This window comes from Schistocerca gregaria, unplaced genomic scaffold (assembly GCF_023897955.1).
Source record: "Schistocerca gregaria isolate iqSchGreg1 unplaced genomic scaffold, iqSchGreg1.2 ptg001059l, whole genome shotgun sequence".
Lineage (NCBI taxonomy): Eukaryota > Metazoa > Arthropoda > Insecta > Orthoptera > Acrididae > Schistocerca > Schistocerca gregaria.
In genome coordinates, this window is record NW_026062405.1 from 125,001 (window position 1) to 132,500 (window position 7,500).

General features: G+C 54.7%; 3 non-coding genes across 3 annotated transcripts in view; all 3 read right to left on the reverse strand.

The window, feature by feature from the left end:
* Window positions 1-1,454, reverse strand: part of LOC126327759 (large subunit ribosomal RNA) — a 4,222-nt gene extending 2,768 nt beyond the window's left edge. Inside the window, exon 1 of the ribosomal RNA XR_007561446.1 lies at window positions 1-1,454. This exon is cut by the window's left edge and continues 2,768 nt beyond it. This is a non-coding gene — a ribosomal RNA (large subunit ribosomal RNA).
* A 188-nt stretch (window positions 1,455-1,642) lies between these two features.
* On the reverse strand, window positions 1,643-1,797 carry LOC126327757 (5.8S ribosomal RNA). Its single transcript, XR_007561444.1, has one exon. It is a non-coding gene; the product is annotated as a 5.8S ribosomal RNA (ribosomal RNA).
* A 361-nt stretch (window positions 1,798-2,158) lies between these two features.
* On the reverse strand, window positions 2,159-4,051 carry LOC126327819 (small subunit ribosomal RNA). The gene has a single exon (XR_007561500.1). It is a non-coding gene; the product is annotated as a small subunit ribosomal RNA (ribosomal RNA).
* Between the last annotated feature and the right edge of the window lie 3,449 nt (window positions 4,052-7,500).

Below are 7,500 nucleotides of genomic sequence, written 5' to 3' on the forward strand. Positions count from 1 at the left end.
CTTGGCACTCCGATCCGAGTCGTTTGCTCGCGGCTTCAGCATATCAAGCAAGCCGGAGATCTCACCCATTTAAAGTTTGAGAATAGGTTGAGGTCGTTTCGGCCCCAAGGCCTCTAATCATTCGCTTTACCGGATGAGACTCGTACGAGCACCAGCTATCCTGAGGGAAACTTCGGAGGGAACCAGCTACTAGATGGTTCGATTAGTCTTTCGCCCCTATACCCAGCTCCGACGATCGATTTGCACGTCAGAATCGCTACGGACCTCCATCAGGGTTTCCCCTGACTTCGTCCTGGCCAGGCATAGTTCACCATCTTTCGGGTCCCAACGTGTACGCTCTAGGTGCGCCTCACCTCGCAATGAGGACGAGACGCCCCGGGAGTGCGGAGGCCGCCGCCCCGTGAAGGGCGGGGAAGCCCCATCCTCCCTCGGCCCGCGCAAGGCGAGACCTTCACTTTCATTACGCCTTTAGGTTTCGTACAGCCCAATGACTCGCGCACATGTTAGACTCCTTGGTCCGTGTTTCAAGACGGGTCGTGAAATTGTCCAAAGCTGAAGCGCCGCTGACGGGAGCGATTATTCCGCCCGAGAGCATCCCGAGCCAACAGCGGCGCGGGTCCGGGGCCGGGCCAGGTAGGTCCGTCATCCGGGAAGAACCGCGCGCGCTTGCCGGGAGCCCGAGCGCCCAAAGGGGCGAATCGACTCCTCCAGATATACCGCCGAGCAGCCAGCCAGGACACCGGGGCTCTGCCCAACAGACGCGAACCGAGGCCCGCGGAAGGACAGGCTGCGCACCCGGGCCGTAGGCCGGCACCCAGCGGGTCGCGACGTCCTACTAGGGGAGAAGTGCGGCCCACCGCACACCGGAACGGCCCCACCCCGCGGCGAGTGGAAAGGCAACCGGACACGACCCCGCCGCGGATTGCTCCGCGCGGGCGGCCGGCCCCATCTGCCGAGGGCGGGGGCCAGTGGCCGGATGGGCGTGAATCTCACCCGTTCGACCTTTCGGACTTCTCACGTTTACCCCAGAACGGTTTCACGTACTTTTGAACTCTCTCTTCAAAGTTCTTTTCAACTTTCCCTCACGGTACTTGTTCGCTATCGGTCTCGTGGTCATATTTAGTCTCAGATGGAGTTTACCACCCACTTGGAGCTGCACTCTCAAGCAACCCGACTCGAAGGAGAGGTCCCGCCGACGCTCGCACCGGCCGCTACGGGCCTGGCACCCTCTACGGGCCGTGGCCTCATTCAAGTTGGACTTGGGCTCGGCGCGAGGCGTCGGGGTAGTGGACCCTCCCAAACACCACATGCCACGACAGGCGGCAGCCTGCGGGGTTCGGTGCTGGACTCTTCCCTGTTCGCTCGCCGCTACTGGGGGAATCCTTGTTAGTTTCTTTTCCTCCGCTTAGTAATATGCTTAAATTCAGCGGGTAGTCTCGCCTGCTCTGAGGTCGTTGTACGAGGTGTCGCACGCCACACCGCCAGCCGGCTGTGCACGCTACCGAGAAAGTACCGGTATGCGAACCGCCAGGCGACGGGCGCGCATCGCACGTTTAAGGAGACGCGGCCGGCCACACAGGCGACCACGACACTCCCACGTCTCCGAAGCGGGACAAACGCCGCGCGCTTCAGTATACGTAGCCGACCCTCAGCCAGACGTGGCCCGGGAACGGAATCCATGGACCGCAATGTGCGTTCGAAACGTCGATGTTCATGTGTCCTGCAGTTCACATGTCGACGCGCAATTTGCTGCGTTCTTCATCGACCCACGAGCCGAGTGATCCACCGTCCTGGGTGATCTTTTCCTTTTCAGTCTCCCACTGTCTCTTTCAAGACAGTAGCATTTGCGGGACTGAGGCGTCTGACGGCCCCTGTTCCACTATTTTTTTGTGTCCAACGGCCTCACAGCCGATGGGCGTCGTACGGCTCCACACCGGAGCGGACAGGCACTCGGGCGAACGTCATTCAAAACCGGCGCCAGGCGCCAGGTACCGCAGGCCAGCCGCTCCAGAGCTTCAGCGCTCGTACCACACAACAACAACACTTCCGCTAGTTTTGAGAGGCACGCGTGGTTCCGCACGCGGCGCACGGCCACTGCCGTACAGGTAGCGTGTTGCGCGACACGACACGCACATCGAAAGACATGCAGTCTAGTCGGTAATGATCCTTCCGCAGGTTCACCTACGGAAACCTTGTTACGACTTTTACTTCCTCTAAATGATCAAGTTTGGTCATCTTTCCGGTAGCATCGGCAACGACAGAGTCGATGCCGCGTACCAGTCCGAAGACCTCACTAAATCATTCAATCGGTAGTAGCGACGGGCGGTGTGTACAAAGGGCAGGGACGTAATCAACGCGAGCTTATGACTCGCGCTTACTGGGAATTCCTCGTTCATGGGGAACAATTGCAAGCCCCAATCCCTAGCACGAAGGAGGTTCAGCGGGTTACCCCGACCTTTCGGCCTAGGAAGACACGCTGATTCCTTCAGTGTAGCGCGCGTGCGGCCCAGAACATCTAAGGGCATCACAGACCTGTTATTGCTCAATCTCGTGCGGCTAGAAGCCGCCTGTCCCTCTAAGAAGAAAAGTAATCGCTGACAGCACGAAGGATGTCACGCGACTAGTTAGCAGGCTAGAGTCTCGTTCGTTATCGGAATTAACCAGACAAATCGCTCCACCAACTAAGAACGGCCATGCACCACCACCCACCGAATCAAGAAAGAGCTATCAATCTGTCAATCCTTCCGGTGTCCGGGCCTGGTGAGGTTTCCCGTGTTGAGTCAAATTAAGCCGCAGGCTCCACTCCTGGTGGTGCCCTTCCGTCAATTCCTTTAAGTTTCAGCTTTGCAACCATACTTCCCCCGGAACCCAAAAGCTTTGGTTTCCCGGAGGCTGCCCGCCGAGTCATCGGAGGAACTGCGGCGGATCGCTGGCTGGCATCGTTTATGGTTAGAACTAGGGCGGTATCTGATCGCCTTCGAACCTCTAACTTTCGTTCTTGATTAATGAAAACATACTTGGCAAATGCTTTCGCTTCTGTTCGTCTTGCGACGATCCAAGAATTTCACCTCTAACGTCGCAATACGAATGCCCCCGCCTGTCCCTATTAATCATTACCTCGGGTTCCGAAAACCAACAAAATAGAACCGAGGTCCTATTCCATTATTCCATGCACACAGTATTCAGGCGGGCTTGCCTGCTTTAAGCACTCTAATTTGTTCAAAGTAAACGTGCCGGCCCACCGAGACACTCAACAAAGAGCACCCTGGTAGGATTTAAACGGGGTCCGCCTCGGGACGCGAAAGCACCCCTTCGGCTCGCCCCACCGGCAGGACGTCCCACGATACATGCCAGTTAAACACCGACGGGCGGTGAACCAACAGCGTGGGACACAAATCCAACTACGAGCTTTTTAACCGCAACAACTTTAATATACGCTATTGGAGCTGGAATTACCGCGGCTGCTGGCACCAGACTTGCCCTCCAATAGATACTCGTTAAAGGATTTAAAGTGTACTCATTCCGATTACGGGGCCTCGGATGAGTCCCGTATCGTTATTTTTCGTCACTACCTCCCCGTGCCGGGAGTGGGTAATTTGCGCGCCTGCTGCCTTCCTTGGATGTGGTAGCCGTTTCTCAGGCTCCCTCTCCGGAATCGAACCCTGATTCCCCGTTACCCGTTACAACCATGGTAGGCGCAGAACCTACCATCGACAGTTGATAAGGCAGACATTTGAAAGATGCGTCGCCGGTACGAGGACCGTGCGATCAGCCCAAAGTTATTCAGAGTCACCAAGGCAAACGGACCAGACAAGCCAATCCGATTGGTTTTGATCTAATAAAAGCGTCCCTTCCATCTCTGGTCGGGACTCTGTTTGCATGTATTAGCTCTAGAATTACCACAGTTATCCAAGTAACGTGGGTACGATCTAAGGAACCATAACTGATTTAATGAGCCATTCGCGGTTTCACCTTAATGCGGCTTGTACTGAGACATGCATGGCTTAATCTTTGAGACAAGCATATGACTACTGGCAGGATCAACCAGGGAGCTGCGTCAACTAGAGCTGAGCAGCCGGCCGCCCGGGAGTGTGTCCCGGGGGCCCGCGCGAACACGCAAGCGTCCGCTCAATTATTCTGCAAACAGGAGGAGGCCGAGCTCCCCTGCACGATACACCTCGAAACCCTCTCAGGTCCCGGCGGCGCGCAGCGCCGTCCTAGGTACTTGGTCGGTTTCGAGAGAGGCGCAATCACCCGGAGTTAGGCGAGTAGACGGTTTTAGTGCAAACACCCTTGCTCCCAACTGAGCTTGCCGCTGCCGACAGAGGCCCGGGAGCGTGCTGTCGTGGCATTGCCGGCGGGAGACAACACGCGCCACCTATGGTGACCGGCAGCTCCAACGCCAGCGCCACACAAGGGCAAAGCCCCACTTGGGTGCAGAAGCGAACTCTCCCAGCACAGCGCACGCGCCAACACGTCCGCACAACTGCGATACAAACCACCTGCGAGAACCGCTGGGGCGACCGAGCAGCAGACGGCGTCGCGGCGCCGAGTGCCAGGCGGCGGCGCATCCTCAACGCACACAGTCCTCAATCAGACCAGCACACTGCAGATGTCCACCGCGCTTCGCACCGGGCTCGGCTGAACCAACTTTGGCCGCCAGGCGCCGCGTGCAGGGTGCGCCGCAGCGTAGCTGCGCCGCCTGCCGGGCCCGTCTGCTGGCGCTCCTGCCACTCGGCGCCCCCCACCAGCCGGCTGTTGCGCGTGCGCCCACGCAGCGCGCGGCCAACACGCCGGGCGGCCCCCCTTCACCGGCCGGGAACAGTCCCACCAAGCCACCGCCGCGTATCGCTTCATACCCACATGGGCCTAGTCACGTGTGTGGATGTGGCGGGTACCGCTGAAACAACCGGTTAATAGCTGTACCGATCGTCGCCATTACAGATTCACCTCCAGCGTGAACAACCGCTCAACAACGGATTTCCAGTTCATTTGCGTATCTTGGGCAGTAAACGTAGATGTCCACCTACATTTGCGAATTCAACAATTCTTGCATGCCAGGATGTCATGTGTCACGACACGCTACATCAGACCACATACACACTGCGACATGTGCAGAAGAGAACACGTGGAAGGTGGCCCGCGCACGTATGCGATGTCCCTTCCGCGATCCACTGTCAACCGGCATCTGCGGCATGTCCCAGATATGGAACGCGGTCCACCAGGGTAGCACTTTGTGTGAGGCAATACGACAAAGTCGGAATACACGCGTCACTACATCAGACGGCTCACGCTGACCTGACCTGACCTGACCTGACCTGACTCACCGCACCACCACACCCAGCGACCCAGGGTGACATACAATGCGTTCGTACGTTCCTCCCACACGCCTCTACGGCGTACCACAGTGCAACCTAGCTGTTATTGGGAGACGAGACAAGTAGCATCGAGCACAACATATGGAAATTGAGATTCGACACCGTTGGGCACAGCCAGCGTACGGTCACACGTATCACACTACTTCACTCTGTACGTAACGACCGATGATCGGTACAGCGTGTGGGTTACGCGTACGACATCAGCGGACAATGGACACAGACCATACCACGACGTACACTGAGGGCGTCGACATCTGAATGCAACTGAACAGCTGCGAGGCTCATTTAACACTCAAACGCCAGACCGACCAGCTTGAGAGGACAGAGACACAAAGAGAGGGACAGAGGGAGGGGGGGGGGGCCGATATAGTCCTATTGCAGTACAATTGACAGTGGATAGCGGGAATATGTGGAAAGTAAGCAACACTCGCAAGACATCTACATGAGGATAACAACGACACCAGAGATTCCGAGCAGTGAACTATGTTAGGCAAAGGGACAACGTGGGTTAGGTTAAGGGACAACGTGGGTTAGGTTAAGGGACAACGTGGGTTAGGTTAAGGGACAACGTGGGTTAGGTTAAGGGACAACGTGGGTTAGGTTAAGGGACAACGTGGGTTAGGTTAAGGGACAACGTGGGTTAGGTTAAGGGACAACGTGGGTTAGGTTAAGGGACAACGTGGGTTAGGTTAAGGGACAACGTGGGTTAGGTTAAGGGACAACGTGGGTTAGGTTAAGGGACAACGTGGGTTAGGTTAAGGGACAACGTGGGTTAGGTTAAGGGACAACGTGGGTTAGGTTAAGGGACAACGTGGGTTAGGTTAAGGGACAACGTGGGTTAGGTTAAGGGACAACGTGGGTTAGGTTAAGGGACAACGTGGGTTAGGTTAAGGGACAACGTGGGTTAGGTTAAGGGACAACGTGGGTTAGGTTAAGGGACAACGTGGGTTAGGTTAAGGGACAACGTGGGTTAGGTTAAGGGACAACGTGGGTTAGGTTAAGGGACAACGTGGGTTAGGTTAAGGGACAACGTGGGTTAGGTTAAGGGACAACGTGGGTTAGGTTAAGGGGCAACTTGAGTTAGGTTAAGGGGCAACTTGAGTTAGGTTAAGGGACAACTTGAGTTAGGTTAAGGGACAACTTGAGTTAGGTTAAGGGACAACTTGAGTTAGGTTAAGGGACAACTTGAGTTAGGTTAAGGGGCAACTTGAGTTAGGTTAAGGGGCAACTTGAGTTAGGTTAAGGGGCAACTTGAGTTAGGTTAAGGGGCAACTTGAGTTAGGTTAAGGGGCAACTTGAGTTAGGTTAAGGGGCAACTTGAGTTAGGTTAAGGGGCAACTTGAGTTAGGTTAAGGGGCAACTTGAGTTAGGTTAAGGGGCAACTTGAGTTAGGTTAAGGGGCAACTTGAGTTAGGTTAAGGGGCAAATTGAGTTAGGTTAAGGGGCAAATTGAGTTAGGTTAAGGGGCAAATTGAGTTAGGTTAAGGGGCAAATTGAGTTAGGTTAAGGGGCAAATTGAGTTAGGTTAAGGGGCAAATTGAGTTAGGTTAAGGGGCAAATTGAGTTAGGTTAAGGGGCAAATTGAGTTAGGTTAAGGGGCAAATTGAGTTAGGTTAAGGGGCAAATTGAGTTAGGTTAAGGGGCAAATTGAGTTAGGTTAAGGGGCAAATTGAGTTAGGTTAAGGGGCAAATTGAGTTAGGTTAAGGGGCAAATTGAGTTAGGTTAAGGGGCAAATTGAGTTAGGTTAAGGGGCAAATTGAGTTAGGTTAAGGGGCAAATTGAGTTAGGTTAAGGGATAATCTGGTACAACCACAGTTAGGTTAAGCGATAATCTGGTACAACCACAGTTAGGTTAAGCGATAATCTGGTACAGCCACAGTTAGGTTAAGCGATAATCTGGTACATCCACAGTTAGGTTAAGCGATAATCTGGTACAGCCACAGTTAGGTTAAGCGATAATCTGGTACAGCCACAGTTAGGTTAAGCGATAATCTGGTACAGCCACAGTTAGGTTAAGCGATAATCTGGTACAGCCACAGTTAGGTTAAGCGATAATCTGGTACAGCCACAGTTAGGTTAAGCGATAATCTGGTACAGCCACAGTTAGGTTAAGCGATAATC